Source organism: Heterocephalus glaber, unplaced genomic scaffold, assembly GCF_053883595.1.
Source record: "Heterocephalus glaber isolate CG9 unplaced genomic scaffold, H.glaber_assembly_v1.0 deba00000071, whole genome shotgun sequence".
In the NCBI taxonomy this organism is placed as follows: Eukaryota; Metazoa; Chordata; class Mammalia; order Rodentia; family Bathyergidae; genus Heterocephalus; species Heterocephalus glaber.
In genome coordinates, this window is record NW_028258137.1 from 27,668,924 (window position 1) to 27,685,772 (window position 16,849).

Sequence of the window (16,849 nt, forward strand, 5' to 3'; positions counted from 1 at the left end):
GAGCACTAAGCCCTTCTCTGGTGTCTGTCTCCCCTCACTTGCAGAAGGGTGAGGCTCTAGGAGCCCTTTTCTGCCCACATCTCTCCCAGATGCACCTGCTGTCCAGGTGGATGGGGCCTAGGAGCTTTGCCTGATGGTGCCAAGCTGAGCAGTCAGGCCTGCAAGGGTGAGGGTTGGCAGTGATGGGCCACTGGGGGCACACACAGGGAGTGCTGGCTGGGCACTATTCCAGGGCCTGGCATTGGGGTCCCTCCTACCTGGGTGGGAGGGATTGGGTCCTCCTGAGCTGCAGAGCTCATCTGGAGGGCATCTCCAAGAACATATTCTGAAGAACCCAGGCAGGGGCATGGTGGATGTGGCTGACGCTTGGGACATTGCTGAAAGGCATTTTTGCAGGGTTCCGAGCCCTGAGCCTGGGTTCCAGTTCTACCTCTTCCTCACTGCATGACTTGGGAAGCACCCCTCAGTTGCCAGAGCCTTCCTCTATAAATGAAACCATTGTGCCTCCCTCTTAGGGTGGGAGAAAGGCTAAATTAAGATGTTTTTTGTTTCTGTGGTACTGGGTCTTGAACCCAGGATCTTCACATGGAGCTACATTCTCAGCCCTTTTTCAATTTTTTTGAGACAGGGTCTCACTAAGTTGCCCAGGTGATACTTGAACTTGCAAACCTCCTGCCTCAGCCTCCCAAGTGCTAGGATCACAGGTGTGCACCACCACCACCGGCTAAGATGATCTATTTGTTTACTCAAACATTCACTGTGCACCTGCTGTTTCTCAGCACTGGGACATAAAATACATCAGAGCAAGTTTCATCATGGAATTCACATTCCAAATGGAAAGGCCACCAAATATATGTGTATAAACATACAGACACACACACACACACACACACACACTCACACACAATTACCAGGGTGGGTAGGTAGTGATGAGGGTGACAGACTGAAACCAACCAAGGAGAGTGGATGAGGGGTGGTCCCAGGAAGCCCCTTGGAGAGGTGACATCTCATGGAAGACCATTCTGGGGGAAGGAGCAGCATTTGCAAATCCCTGGGGTGGGCAATTGCCGAGTGAGTTATGAAATGGAGAAAGCAGAATGGGCGAGGGTAGATGGGGAGGATGAGGTCAGAGCGGGGAGTGGGATGGCCCCGCCTCTGTGACAGAGCCACCAGAATGTGGCTGTGCAGCAGCTGGGGGAAAATAGGCCCTGTGTGGACCCAGAACACAGCAAGTCTAGCTCCATCCCCATGTGCGGCCATTTGTGTCCTTTCTCATTTCCAGATGTCAGATGGTCTCTTCCTCTGGTCCTTTGGCCCAAGGCTTCCCCTGCTGTGGCTCATGACCCCAACCCAGGGCAGGACTCCTGAACTGGCAGCCAATACCTTCTACGTGGGGAAGGCTCTGTGTCTGCCCTGGCCAGTCTCGGGAGCATCACAAAGGGCCTTTTCACAAGAGGGCATTGCAGGGGGACTGGGAGGGGACATGGTGCCCTCCTGCCCGTGGGCATAAAGACCCCCTTTCTCTTTAGCTGCACCAGCTCTCAGCTGGCGGGGGCAGAGGCTGGGGGCAGGGAAATTTTGTCTTTCCCTTTCAGTGGATGTGGGAGACTGAGGCCAGGCCAGATAATAATGGTGATTTACAGCCTGAGCTATGGGGTGGCCGCTCGAAGGGTTGATCAGTATTACCTCAGCTTCAGGGATCCCCACAAGCAGAGAACTCTGCACCCAGGGGTGGGGGCTGCACATTTCCCAGCTGTAGAATGAATGAGCTGGGCTCCCCATTTCTAATGTCCTAGGGTCCTGTATGAGAGTGTTAGGAATTCCTCCTGGCTAGTGTGTACCTGGATTCTTACCCCTAACCTGTGTCAGGTCCTCACAGCAGCTTTGACATTCTGCTGGACAGAAAGCTACCTTTTGAGGGAGGCAGAAATGGTGGGCACAAAGGAGTCCACCCAGAGGCTGTGGAGGGGTGGAGATTCCTGATCAGGAAACGACATGGAAGCCGAGTTGCCTGCCAGGATGTATGTAGATAGGGGCTGATAGCTGGCTTCCCAGGCGGAAGGCCAGCAGGTGCAAAGGCCTAGAGGAGGCATGAGCCTGAGGCAGAGATGGCAGGGGGGTCAGGGAAGGTACCTGACAAGGTGGGGAAGAGCCCTTAGGTTTGTACCAGAGCAGGGGCTTCATCCATCAGCAGCACCCTCCAGGTGCAGCACACCCCCACAGTAGAGTTCTAGGGGAACTGGGAGCCAGGACATGCACCAAGAAGCAGGAGTAGCAAGAGTGGAGCCCCAGGGGCCCGGTGGAAGGCGAGGCAGTGCATGGTCCTGACCAGTGGTGGGGACTGGACGCACCCTGGCCTCTGACTTGAGCAATGAGGCTGCAGTGGGAGCTACCAGGGGGGCTGGGAGCACTGGGAGGAGAAGGTGGCTGGCAGAGGGCAGTCTGGGGAGCTAGGGGAGCAATATGGGGAGATGCCCACAGGATAGCTGTGTATGATGCTGGGAGGGGAGAGAGGGCAGGGGTGAGGGGGAGATGGAAGGAGGAGGGTGGGAGAGAGGAAGAGAAAGGAAAGGAAAGTGAGCAAGAAAACAAAGGAGAAATTAAAGGAAGGTAAAGAAAAGAACTAGAAAGGGAGAGAGGGAGGAGGTGAGCCAGTGAAAAGGCAAAGACAAGAGGCAGAGGGGAGGACCAGGCAGTCCAGACTGGCGGCTCCCAGCAGGGGCTTCTCCCCATCTTCCCATCTGCCCAGGCCAGGCTGAGCTGGCTGAGGCAAGGTGAGTGCTAGTCTGTTCTCTGTTCACAAGGGAGGATGTGGGGAGGAGCCATGCAGGGGGATCCAGGGGCCATCACCAGCAGCTTTCCCTTAGGGAAGAGGCCCCCACAGAAGAGCCATGGCCCTCCCAAGGCAGAGACCTGGTCACCATGACTCCTCCAAGGGTGGGGACTTCACGGTGTTTCTCTGGGTTAGCAGCATCAATGTGGAGGAAGGATTTCTCATGCTCTCTGCCTCAGTCTCCCTCTATAAGACACAGAGGGACAAGAGTGGGCCAGGGTGGGGCCCTGTAACCCAAGCTGGGCTGATGAAGTCACCCTGTGTCTGTGTCCGGGTAGCCTTGTAGCCCCATCCTCCCTGGCCCAGCCTTTGTTCCAGGGACATCAGGAAAAGGTCAGTGGAGGAGAGGGTGGAGGGAGAGAGCCCAGCTGTGTGTTTCCAAGGGAAAACGGATCCTTCCATGGAACAGGCAGCCAGGCCCCCTCCCACTTCGCCCTCCACTGCCCTGCCGAGCCCACCCCACTGCCTCCATTTCTCCCTCCCTGCCTTTCTGGCAGGAGGAGCCCAACAGCTGGAAAAAGCATGTGTCTCCCAGCTCCCACGCGCACACTGCTGGATCCTAAGCACTGGAGGCGGGCAGATGCCTGTGTGTGTGCGAGTGTGTGGGAACAAGAGTGTGAGAATGTGTAACATGAGTGTGCATGCATGTGTGTCACGTACATGCATGAGTATGCTTTGTGTGAGTGCCACACACACTATTGCAGCTGACAGAACCCAGCTCAGGTGAGAAAATGAAGACAGCCTGGCAATTATCACCTGTAGCTAAGATGGGGACAGAAGCAGGATGCATCATGAAGATGTTGCTGCCGCCACCTGACTGGCGCAGGCCATCATGAGCCAGCATGGCCATCATGACCCAAGCAAGCCAGTCTCACCACAGGCATGGAGTATGGTTGTGAAATAGATGACCAGAAAAGCTCCTTTTTCTCAGAAAGATGATTTGAATCTTTAGGCTCCTTCATAAGCCATTTTCTGTCACGTAAACCTGAAATATGTCATTAGGGTTGGGGCTGGAGCTGAGTGGCTCTTGGCTGGGCCATTATGGGGAAGCTTCTAGGAGCATGAGGGTTTGGGTGAGCTGCTTGCCAGTATAGAGGACTTGTGTAGGCAGCAGGGGAGTGAGTGGTGAGCAGGGCTGGAGAGAGGTCCAGAACATCTGCACAGAGGCCTGTGGCCTTTCCAGAGCCCGCTCCACTCATAGCTAGGCTGGCCACACCACTGGAGGAAGATGGGCACAACCGGAGGGATGAGGCTGGGGGCTGGAAGCCAGGCCTGCTGGAAGGTACTTGGGCAAGGGTGGTTGCACAAGCTTGGGCTCTGGCCATGAAGTCAGTCAGGACCAGCCCTAAAGCTGCAGCCCTCCCTGGACTCTGCTTAGTGTCTCTGGCACTGAGTGCTCCTTTGGTGCCCACCTGAGCTCTGCAGGGCCTGGGACATTGTGCTGTTCCCTGCGGCAGATGCCGCTCAGGACCTTGAGACCCCCTCCCCCAGCTCCTGTGGGTATTGGCTTCCACCCTTCACAGCTCTCCAGAGGTCTGGTCTTGGCCAAAGGAGCCACAGGACCTGCACATGCCTGGCACTTCTGAGCAGAGACCCTGTCCCTTGCCTCTGAATTCCACAACTTCTCTGGTGCCACATGTGCTTTGGCCCTCCTGGTGGGATCAGGCTGGGGCAAGACATCACCTGAAGCTATATCTTAGCTCAGCCTCTTGCCTACTGGGTCTGCTTCCATCACTTTCCTACGGGGCTCTTGAGATTCTCAACAAACCACCTGCTCATTACTTAACAAAATCATGAGAGACGATATGTGTTGCAGGAAGTAGGATGAAATCAGCATTGTTGCACAGGAAGATCTAATCACAGCATTGATAACATAGGGGTTTTTTTTGAAAGCACACTACCACCTTTAATGGGGGCCAACCTGTCCCACATCCCCCAGACACTCCCAACAGTACCCCACGGGGTGGGGAGGGCGACTGCTGTGGGCATAGCAGATGTGTCCCTTATTCCATTCTTCACCCATACCTTTCCAGTGCTGCAGTCTCCATCCCCGAGAGGAGACGGCCCAGCTAGCCCCTGGCCTTCCTCAGGCAGCTTCTTGAACCGCCGAGGGCAGAAAGAATTAGCCCGGATGGAGACATCGCTGTCCTCAGAGCTGGGCGTGGACTGCGATCTAGGGATGTGGCCAGAGCCAAGGGACCAAGGCCTAGGGAACTACAAGGGAGGGCTCAGGGAAAGCTGCGGTTCCCTGGACCGAGTGTACTGAGGTGGATCAGCGCCCCCCCCCCCCCCCGCGAAACGCTCCCTCCCATCCCCAGGGAGGGAGGTGGTGGAGCAGGGGAGGCCAGCTGGCCTGAGCATTGGCTCTGCCCTCCTAGCGGAGTGTCTGCAGGCAGGTGGCTGTGTGTCTTGGCTTCTGGGCTCTGATGGGTACTGGACGTTCCTACGTGTCCCGCTGCTCACCGGAACTTGCGCTGGGCCTGTTGCAGCTCCCACTCCCTACCCCCAGGTCTTCAATGCTCACATTCTTGAGCTAGAGCAGACGCCCAGGTGCCTCACCTTCATCTGCAGGATCTGCACCGTCTCCTGCCAGGCCAGCAGCTCCTGCTGTTTTTCCGCGATCTGGAGCACGAAGTTGGGGTAGCTCTGCTGCGCCTGGTTATACCCAGGAGGCCGGGCCGCCAGCTCCCCACCCCCTCTGACTCTCCTCCTCCCTGGCGGTAGAGGACACCATCCCCTGGGGCCTTCTGGGACAAACGCACATCCATGTAGCCACTGCCACCCTGAGGAGCCAGCTCCTGCTTCCTGCGCTTCTGTCACTCCTCCAGCCGCTGCCTCAACGAATTGAGCACCAACTCCACCACACCTGGGACACTGCACAATCTTGCGCATCAAGTCGTCTGGTACCGAGATGTTCAGCTTGTTCAGCACCTTCCTGTTCAGGTGACTCCAGTTGCTGAGCTTCTGCTGGAGGGAGTTGGCAGGGACATAATTGTGCATTTCCACCATCTTGGGGAGGTAAAACTTGATCTCTGCAACAAGGACTCCGTCGCTGAAGTCGCAGGACAGATTTCATTTGGGTCGGGACAGAGGGATGTTGTCTACCCACAAGTACAGCTGGGGCAGCACCTCTTCGTCCATGCTGCTAGCCGTTAGTGTTCATGGCAAAGATAGGCCATTCCAGCCGTGCAACTTCTAGCGTCAGCATTACGACCCCTCAAACGCCTCCTTTCTCGCCACTGTGGGAGTCCAGAGTTCCTCTGCCTCCCTAACCTGGAGACTCACGTCCCATCTGGGAGCAGCCATATTGTTTTCTCAACATAGGGTTTTTTATGTGGGGCTTTAAGTTTGCATGCATGAAATGTGCAATGATTTTAAATTGGAAAGAACATATAATTTTTGTTGATAGAGGATCACGAACGATTTTGATATTATGAAAATGTTTATGTCTGGATGTGAAGAGAATTTGGCCCAGCAGCTGTTGGGGCAGTAGTTGCCTCCTGTGTGTATAAGTAGCAAAATTTGCACAGCCCTGTCACAGCATTTATCACTATAAAAACTACTTGATCATCTTTTTTGTACTAAGAATAAAGGCTTTTCTGGGAAACAAAACAAAGCAAAGCAAACAAACAAAAAACACTTGCACAGAATTCCTATGTCAGGCTCTGTTTCTGGGGTGCTTGACCTAAAGCACACATAAAATTTATTTGTTGGTTTCTCCTATGAAATGATGCTAGGGCTGGGTAGGGTGTGGGCCAGGCTTGGAGGCACAGGAAAGCCTCCCTGAAGAGATGATGCTTGAATTGGGACCTTGAACGTTGAGTAAGAATTATTTGGCTGTGCAGTGTCTGCTGCATTTGCTAAAATCTTGCCTGATTTAATTGCTGAAGGTGAAGGCAATGGATGTGTTAGGCAAAAAGAGCCTCAGGAGCAAAGGACCTGGGCAAGAGAAGACAGACGTGTTCAGAAAAGGGAGTGGACTGCAGCTGGAGGGCTGGGAGGGAAGGAGGTAGGAGCTAAGATCAGAAAGGAAGTTGGAGCTAGAGCAGGGTGCCTGTCACCATGCTATTTGCCAGGGGCTGGGAGTTCATGCTACTCTCCACCGCTCTGTCTTTCACACACTCTGATGGACTGGGGTGCTCAGACAGAGCCTCAGAATCGTCGATCCTGTGCCCTGGCAGGTTCTGTCAATCTATCAAACTTAGCTCATAAAATGACACTCATTTGTGGTCCCTGGCCTGGGCTGGACCTGTTCTATATGGGCTGAATCCAGAAGCCTCATTGATTGGGCCCGAGTACAGTAGAGGCCTCTCCAGGGAAGGAGTCATTGTGGCCCATAAATAGGTTAGGCGGTCAGGAAACGGGAAATCCTGAAACACAATGAGGCCTGGTGCGCAGGGGTTTCCTCCAGGCTGAGAGCAGCCCCAGATGGTTCTTGGGCCAACAGACCTGCTGAAGCAAGACTCTGACTGCTGGTCATAGACACCCATCTTTCCCATAGCTCTCAGGGACACTCAGGGCCCAACCTCACCCTACTTGGCCCCTGAGGGCAGCTCAGGCCAGGCCAGGCCAGGCAGTGGAACACTGAGGGCACAGTGATTATGGGCTGGCTCCCAGCTGAGCCCTGGCACCAGGCAGTGGTGAAGGCTGTTGGGGCAGCCACACCAGACCAGGGAACAGGGTAATGCCACTTCCACCCTGGCCCAGGATCAGTGAGTGCTTCTGCTAGACCCTCTGCAGAAGATGTCCCAGTAGCCTGCACAGATCCCCAAGGGCTATATAGCAAGCGCCAGGCTGACCCTACCTGGACGCCAGCAATGAAAACATAATATGGCCCCTCGTTAGAGAACCAGGCAACTTGCAAATACATGTTCCAAAAGAATTTTCTTGAATAAAAAAAAGCAAATAATAAAACACAGTGTCCTATAGGATCCCAGTATTGTTAAAATGCACTCAAACATACGATTCCATGTGAATGTGTGTTTGTGTGCATGCACATGCATGTATGCAGAAAAGACAGGCAGAAGGACCCACAAAATGCCAAGATGATAACATTACAGGGGATTTCTATTTTCTTCTTAGTGTTTTCTGTGCTAATTTTTCCACAGTTAACTTCAAAATCACTAAGAAAGAATGAGAGAAAGAGAAAGAGAGAGATAGAGAGAGAGATCCTAAATCCTACAAAACTAGTTTTATTTTGGAGGGGTACTGGGAATTGAAGCCAGGGCCTTTGCACTGAGCTACATCCACAGCCCTTTTAAAATTTTTTATTTTGAGACAGGGTCTCACTGAGTTACCCAGGCTGAGCTCAAACTTGTGATCCTTCTGCCTCAGCATCCCAGAGTGCTGAGATTACAAACATGTGCCATCACATGCTTGGCTATCAGTTTTCTTTAAGTACAGTATTTACAAAGAGTTTTTAAAGTGGAGAAATGTCAATACTCCAGTGCTTCGGGGAAAACAGGATACAACAGTGTATACATCCTATGTTAGGGATGAGATTCTCAGAGCAGGCGGCAACAGGAAGGAAGCATGTGGGATGCCAGGGCTGATGGCTTTGGGCAGGGCCCTCACTATGGTCTCATTCATCTCAGTACAAGACAATTCCCATACCACGTGTATTCTGGGTAGCACTAATCATTATGGTTTTGGCAATTCAGGGCATAGATGATAGTTTCATACTACAATAACTTGAAAGTCCTTGATCATTGAGCTGCTTTTCCCCCTCAAGACTTCAACATTCTGAAAAGTAGAGAGAATTGTATAATGCACATCCACCATCTGGTTTCTGCAATTAATGTTTTACTACACTTGCCTTAGCGTACATCTCTCTATCCATTCTATTACTACATTGAAAATACATTTCAGAGTAAGTTACTGACATCAGTACATTTCACTCCTCAACAATACACATCATTAACTAGAGTTCAGTATTTATTTATGGTTCCTTATTTTCCCCACTAAAAGTTACATATGCTAATGCAACAATCTTAAGTGTATCACTTGACAAACATGTCATAATATGAAACATCACCCCCAGAAAATGCCTTCCTGTCCCTACCTGGGAAATCTCTGTCCCCCAAGCCCCAGTAGCAATCACTGATCTTATGTGTTCATCATAGATTCATTGCCTATTATAGACCATCCTATAAATGGTGTCATACAATTTGCACATATTTGTGTCTGGCTTCTTTCACTCAATATGATGTCTGTGACATTTATCCATGTCACTATAGTAGCCTATGTAACAGTTAACAACTTTTTATTGTTGACTAGTGTTCTATTATATGGAGAAAAAAGTTGCTTATCCATTCTCTTGTTGATGGACACTTGGGCTGCCTAAGACTTTACTTATTAGTACAGCTGCTATGAACAGCCATATGTAAGTCTTTCTGTGAACATGTTTTCATTTCTCTTGGAATGCAGTTTCTCTAAGAATGCAATTGAGCCTCTTTTCATATTTGCTAGACATTTGAATTTCTTTTTCTCCTGTTATGTTTTTGGTCTTTTTGTTATTAATTTGTAGAAGCTCTTTGATTATTAGTGTTGCATGTTAGGGATGCCAAAAAAAACCAAGGAGTAATCCCTGCCTTTGTATTGCTTGTGGTTTAGCAGCATAGACAGATAGAGGAATAAGTCAGATGTAATACGGTGGCTGCTATGTGTTTATTCAGGCCTTTGCTTATTTAGACTGTAAGTCTGGGCTGGATGTGGTGGTGCACACCTATAATCTCAGCATTTGAGAGGTTGAGGCAGGAGGATACCAAGTTTGAGCCTAGCCTGGGCAATTTAGCAAGGCTGTCTCAAAAAATAAAAAAGGGCTGGGGATGTAACTCAGTGTGGAAGCCCTGGGTTCAGGTCCCAGTAACACACACACATGCACATAAACTGTAAGTCTGACCATTTGGGTCCCCTTCTTCAAAACCCTCTCATTGCTGCGCCTCACTCAGGGTGAAATCCATTCAGGCTCTACATAATCTCACCATTTGGTCCCCTGCAGCCTCTATGACCTCAGCTTCTGCCACTGTCCCTCATTCAGCTTGCTCCAGCTGCTCTTCCATAACCTGCCATGCACATCCAAATTCTCCCACCTCTACCCACTATCCAAATCCAAAACCAGTTCCTCAGTTTTACATATTTGTTACAGCAACAACCTACTCTTAGTCCCAAAATCTGTATTACAATACCCAGGGCTGCCGTAACAAATTCCTCTAAACGGTGGTGGTGAAATTACAGCATGCGTGCTGCAGTGGGCTATTTATTATCATTGAAAGCTCAAAAAGGTTCACAATCACTGCTCTAAACTTTGTCACTTTTATTCTTTCTGTACTGAAGATTGAACCTAGGGCCTACACACGGAGTTACATTGCCATCCCTTTTCAAAATTTTAAAATTTGAGACAGGGTCTTTCTAAGTTGCCCAGTCTGGGGTCAAATTTGCTATCCTCCCGCCTCAGCCTCCCAAAGCGCTGGGATTACAGGCGTGTGCCACCACACTGGGCTTATCTTGGTGACTTAAAGATAGGAATTCATTTTCTCAGTTCTGGAGCCCAAAAGTCCTAGGTTAAGGTGTTGGCAGAGCCACACTTCTGTGAAGTCTCTAGGAGACAATCATTCTTTGTCTCTCAGCTTCTAGTGGCCTCAGTCACTCCAATCTCTGCCTTCACTTGCACATGGCTTTCTCCTTTCTTAAATCTCTCTGTGTTTCTTAAAAAGATACTTGTCATTGGATTTAGGGCCTCAAATAATCCAGGATGATCTTATCTTGAGATCCTTAATTTACAGACATCTTCAAAGGACCTTTGTCAAATGGAATGAAGACACACCTTTCCAGGACCATCATTCGACCCACTACATTTCCTAATTTGTTTCAGGCCTTTACTCAAGCGTTACCTTCTAGGAAAGATTTTCCTTGGCCACTTCCTTTAAAATGGCACCTCTCCCCGACTCCAACTCTCCCCATCCTCCCTCTGGGTTTGATTTTTCTCTACTGCACTTACCATCAGGTATACCACATATGATTTACTCATCTATGGATTTTTAGTGTCTGTTCCTCTACTAGAGTATAAATTCCATGGAGAGAGATTTTTAACTATGTTGTTCTCTGCTGTATTCCCAACACATGCAGCAGTGCTAGAAACAGAGAAAACAATCAGTAAATAACTGGAAGCAAGGAATGAATGGGCGAGCATATGGAGCACTACACTCTGAAGGAAACAGAAGCACATAAATAGTACCACAGTCTAGGAACACAGAGTATGCTAGTTAGCTTTTCATCATTGTGGCCAAAATACCTGCTGTAAATAGCTTAAAGGAGAAAAGGTTTATTTTGGTTCATGGTTTCAGAGGTTGCAGTCAATGGCTGGGCTCCCTTGCTTCAGGCCTGTGCAGAGGCAGAAACATCTTGGTGAAAGGGTATGGTGGAGGAAAGTGGCTCACACTGTGGTGGCCAGGAAGCAGACAGAAGAGAAAGAGCTAGAGAGGAAGGGCCAAAAGGCAAGATATACCCTTCAAAGTTATGCTCCCAGTTATTTCCTTCCTTCAGCTGGCCCCACATCTTAATAGCCCATTTAACTATGAACTCATCAGTGGATTAATCCATGATGAGGTTAGCACCTTCGTTATCTAATCAGCTCTCTAGACTCCACCTTTGAACATTGTTGCAGTGGCGATTATCTTAGTCACTTTTTGTCATTGGAACACAATTCCTGATACTCACAATTTAAAGGAGGAGAGATTTACTTTGGCTCACAATTTTAGTTCATGGTCAGCTGGCTCCAAAGGAGAAACAGGATGGCAGAGGGGCATGGTGGAGGAAAAGGTGCTCAAGGTAGCCAAGAAGCAGAGAAGGAAGGAGGAGCTGGGGATAAGAATATACCCTTTCAGTGACCCATCTCCTACCAGGCCACCTCCTAACAGCATGTTTAGCTACTGAACTCATCCATGAGTGAATCCATTGAGGAATATAGTAACCCCATAATCCAATTATTTTTTAGACACATGAGACTTGGTGGGAGGGGGGGGGCATTTTAAATCTAAACTGTAATGGGCATCAAACCCTCAGTACCTGAGTCTTTGAGGGATTCTTAATTAATTCTTAATATTTAAACCACAACACTGAGGAAGGATCAAGTCATTATGTCTGGGGTCTTATCCAGGCAGGTTCATAAAGAGGGCATATTTGAGCTGTGCCAGGTGAGAATAGGGAAATGTAGGGAGCCTAGAACCAAAACTCAGACATGACTTGCAAAGGATGGGGAGCAGAAAGGGATGGAAGGACAGTGGGATGTGGAGAAGAAAGGAGGGAGAAAAAAGGCAAAGCACGGTGCAGAGGAGTAGAGTTGCTCTCTGCATTCAGCCCATGAGTTGCAATCTCCCACCTTGCTGCTGTGGCACCTCCACCCCACCGTTTCAAGGCCTCTCTCACTGTGAGTCCCAGTTTAATGATTCTTCTCAAAAAGCATGGGCAAAGAAAGCCTCACAAATATTCTCAGTGACCACATTTCCCCAGGTTTCTTGGTGCAGTGGTCAGAGTTCTATAGGCTACAAGCAACATAGGCCCAGCTCAGACTAGCCCCAATATCTGAACAGCGCAAGGTGGATCTCTCCTTAGCTATGAGTGCATTCATGACTCAAAGTGGGGCCAGTCATGAATCTCACATCTTTGCAGGCTTTCCACTGAAGAGGCTCTCAGGTAGTACCACCCTCAACACATATGGATGCCAGGATGGCAAGATGGCGTCCAGTAACTCAAGACCCACAAGTCCACCTTCCCATTAGGTGCAGCATAAATATATTTGATGATAATACCTTGTTTCATATGATCATCTCTGAACCAGCCACAATGGCCAGCAGGATGGCATATACTGATTAGCTAAGCTTGGATTATGTGACCAGCCTTATACCTGAAGGGTGGGACTAACCATGCCCTGACCATGTTGGCTGTGATTTCCCCAGTGGAAAATCTGGATGCTGAGAAGGCAGGATGTGTCCGGAAAGGCATGGGTCCCAAGCAGCCTTGGTCACTGGGCCTGTGGCTAACATGAGCTGAGCTGCTGGACCACAGATTTCCTGCACTTGCTGTGTCTCCTCAGCTCTCTTATTTATTCCAAAAGACACAATGGAGAGACAGGATTATAGGGTGTAGCAGACACTGTCAGGTCCCTTGCTTTCACTGGCATAGGCATACTGGCCCAATGTCCAGTGGCCAGCTCCTGCATTTCCTCTGGCTGCAAGATCAGGCACTGCCCATGCCATACATAGTGACTAGTACAAAGGAATGTCCCCTTCCTTCCCCCCCAGAGAGCTGTGACTGCTGACATTGGCATCAGGTTGGATGACTAATGTAGTGGACCCACCATCAAATCTCCCAGGTGCTCCAGTGGGATTAAGCTCCCTTACCCACAGTGGTAACTAGCTGGAGAGCATGTCCGTGGTTTTCTCTCTTCCCTTCCTGTACTACTTCCCCACTCTTGCACTGATCTTCCTAGATCACCACCAACAGGCTATAGTACTTTCAGTGGAAACCTTGTCTCACGGCCTCCTTTTGGGGGGATCTCAAACTAAGACTCAAGAGCAACCTGGCAGCTGCTTTAACGAGTTTTCTAGAAGGGAATCACTGACGAACTCATGTTGAGACCCAGTGCAATTATGTGTTGATGGGAAGCCAAAAACACTCAAGCCTGGGGCATTACTGTTTAAGGAAAAAAACTTAGGGAACCTCTGTGGAGGGAGACAGGGTGGAGATGAGTCAGGAGGAGTCTCACCAGGGCCTTAAACAGAGCTTTGTTGAGGCTGAGATAGCAGCTGTGGCCCAGAACTAATGGCAGAGATTGCCTCCTCTCCACAGAGAGATCAGGGATGCATTAGCTGATGGAAGCATTTGCTCCTGTGCTGCAATGGTGCACACGTGGGAAACGGGCATTCAGAACACCATGGATAGCTGTGTGAAATGGGACTACTTCTATGGGGGCACTTTGGTGCATTTCAAATTTAACCCAAAATTTCACTTTTAGGAAGTTATCCCACAGATGTTTGTATTTACTAGGAATTATCATATGGCCTGGAATATATGACAATCTTCTATTTCCCAAAGAAAGGATCAAAATCAACATCACATCCATTCAGATGACTACTAACAAAACCAAACCAAACAAAAGAAGATAAAATATTGCTGAGGATGTGGAGAAACTGAAATCCTTTTGCACTGTTGGTGCAAACATAAAATGGTGAAGCCAGTTTGCAAAATGGTATGGAGCTCCTCAAAACAATTAAACATGGAATTACATAGGATCCAGCAATTTCATTTCTGGGCATATGCTCAAGAGAATTGAAGTAGGGACTCTAAGAAACACTTGTACGTGGATGATCACAGCTATGTTATTTGCAATCCCCAAAAGGTGGAAGCAATTCAAGTGTTCATAGAATAACAAATAGATTTTTAAAATATGGTACATCTGTATGATGGGATAATATTCAACCTTTTCAATGAAGGAAGTTCTTATACATGCCACAATAGGGATAGACTTAGAGGACATTTTGTTAGGTTACCAAAGACAAATACTGTATGATTCCACTTACATGATGAACCTAGAGTAGTCATATTCATAGAGACCTAAAGTAGAGTGGAGTCTGGCTCCGTGGTGCACACCTATAATCCCAGCTACTCTTTAGGCTGAAGCAGGAGGATTGGAAGCTGGCGGCCAGACTAGGCAATTTAGCAAGACCATCTTGACATTTAAAAAGGAGGAGGGTGGCACAAGGGGTAGCTCAGTGGTAGAGCACTTGGCTAACATGCATGATGCCTGGAGTTCCACTCCCACTAGTTAAAAAAAAAAATCTATCTTATCTGGGGATCCCTTCTTCAGGGCTACATGTGTAACTCAGTGGTTGAGTGCTTGTCTAGAATGTTCAAGGCCTTGAACTTGATCCCCAGTATCACAAATTAAAAATATTTAATGTATTAATTTAGCTCCAAGTATATATTTTTAAATCACACATTAGGTAAAACAGTACATCACTTTAGAAACGTAGCTTTGCTCTCCTGTCATATTCTGTCAGACAATCATGACTTTTCCCTCCTTCAGTACTGTGGGCTTAACCACTGTGGCCTTCTAACTAAGAGTCTAAGTCACCAAGTTGCCCAAGCTGGTCTCAAATTTTAGATCCTCCTGCCTCAGCCTCCCAAGTGCTGATATGACAGGCATGTGCCACCATGCCCTGCTCTATTTTTTGTTACTCTTCTGCAATAGACTGGTGGTTGCAATAGACTTCTAAAATATTATCCCTGAAACAACCCAAGTCATGACTATCCATTTGCAAAATATTAAGTCCTACAGGTATATCTTATCTCTTTATTTACACACAGAAAGACAAATCTTTATTTTCACAGTATTGATGACTGAACCCGGGCCATCACACAGAGCTACATCCCCGTTCCTTTACACCCCCGCTCCCCTCCCCCCCTTTGAAACAGGGTTTATGCTAAGACACTGAATTCCGCAGGCTGGGCTCAAACTTGCGATCCACTTGCCTCAGCCTCTGGAGTAGCTGGGATTACAGAAGTGCGCCACAGGCCCCAAAGGGTTTGAATTTTAGTTTTTTGGTACCAGGACCTTGCACTTGGGAGGCAGGCACTGTGCCACTGAGTTAAATCCCTAGCCCTGGGTTTGAATTTTATTTTATTTTATTTTTTTGGTACCAGGGATCGAACTTGGAACCTTCACAGGCGACAGAACCACTGATCTAAATCCCCCGCCTGGATTTGAATTTTAAACCTCTCCAGAAGGTCCGCGTGTTAAAGGTTTGGCCTGAGCCTATGGTACTATTGGTGGGGAATCTTTAGGAGGTGCAGCCTTGTGGGAGGAAGTGAGGTCATAGGGGCGTGTCCTAAGGGGCATGTGGGCCCGCCCTTTCTCCCTCTCTTCTTGAGGAGAAGGGTCCTCCCTGTGATGTGCTGCCTCACCGTAGGTCCAAAAGCAATGGAAGCCCAAAAGACGGAGACTGAAATGACCGGAACCTCTGAAACTATGAGCCTAAACCAAGCTTTCCTCCTTTTAAGTTGTTTGTCTCAGTATTCTGTCACAGTGAGGGAAAGCTTTGTTTAAACTTTGTGTAAGTAGAATCAAACAATGTATGATGTTCAGCAACGGCTCTCTGCCCACCAGGCAGAAGCAGTGGGAGGGCACCGGGCTTTTGCAGAGCTTTGGAGAAGGCTGAGCATCGGGGACTGGAGGCACCCTTTAGTCTCTCTCCCAGCTGGGCTTGGTGGCGCACGCCTGTAACCCAGGGCTTGGAGAGTGAGACAAGAGCATCGAAAGTTCTAGCCCAGCCTGGGCATCTTAGCAAGGCCCTGATTTGAAAAAAAACAAAACAAAAAACTGAGGATGTAGCTCAGCAGTAGAGTGCCTGCTTAACATGCACAAGGCCCTGGGTTCAGATGCCTTCACCAAAAAACCAAAAAAAACAATGCAAAGCTTTTCCTCGCCTGGCATGGAGTAAAGGATAGCAAGCTAGTTCCTTCCATTTCCTTCACGGTTGAAACTGAGAGGCTTAGACCCAGGACTTGGTTATATCGGACAGGTGGAACTTGTGGATAATTCTAATCTTCCTGCAGTTGCTAACCATACCCCTTGCTTCTGATCCAGGTCCGTGAAGCACTTTTCTTGTTCCTCACTGTGGAACACTGCGCTCCCAAGGTCATTTTACATCATGTCATAGGATTCTGTGCCTGCATCCTGAAAAATCGCTTGAGCAGTTTTTAGGAACACCAAAGTTGTTGTTTATGGCTTTGTTTCACCTATACTCCTTTATGTCTGGTCTTTGCTCATATTTGAGATTCTTCTGTACCTGAAGTTATAGTTTATTCATTTTCAATGCTGTGTAGTCTTCCTTTGTAGGCATATAACACAATTTGTTCTGCTGCTGATGGACACAGTTCCTTTGCAATTTTTGGCTATTCCAGGTGGTACTGGTAGGAATATTTGTATACTTGCCTTTTCATATATGCATGTGTTTT

The 16,849-nt window shown here is 48.7% G+C and overlaps 1 pseudogene; it reads right to left on the reverse strand.

Moving 5' to 3' along the window:
- Nucleotides 1-5,292: 5,292 nt before the first annotated feature.
- LOC101709455 (sperm flagella and cilia-associated protein 1 pseudogene) lies at nt 5,293-5,977 on the reverse strand (annotated as a pseudogene).
- Between the last annotated feature and the right edge of the window lie 10,872 nt (nt 5,978-16,849).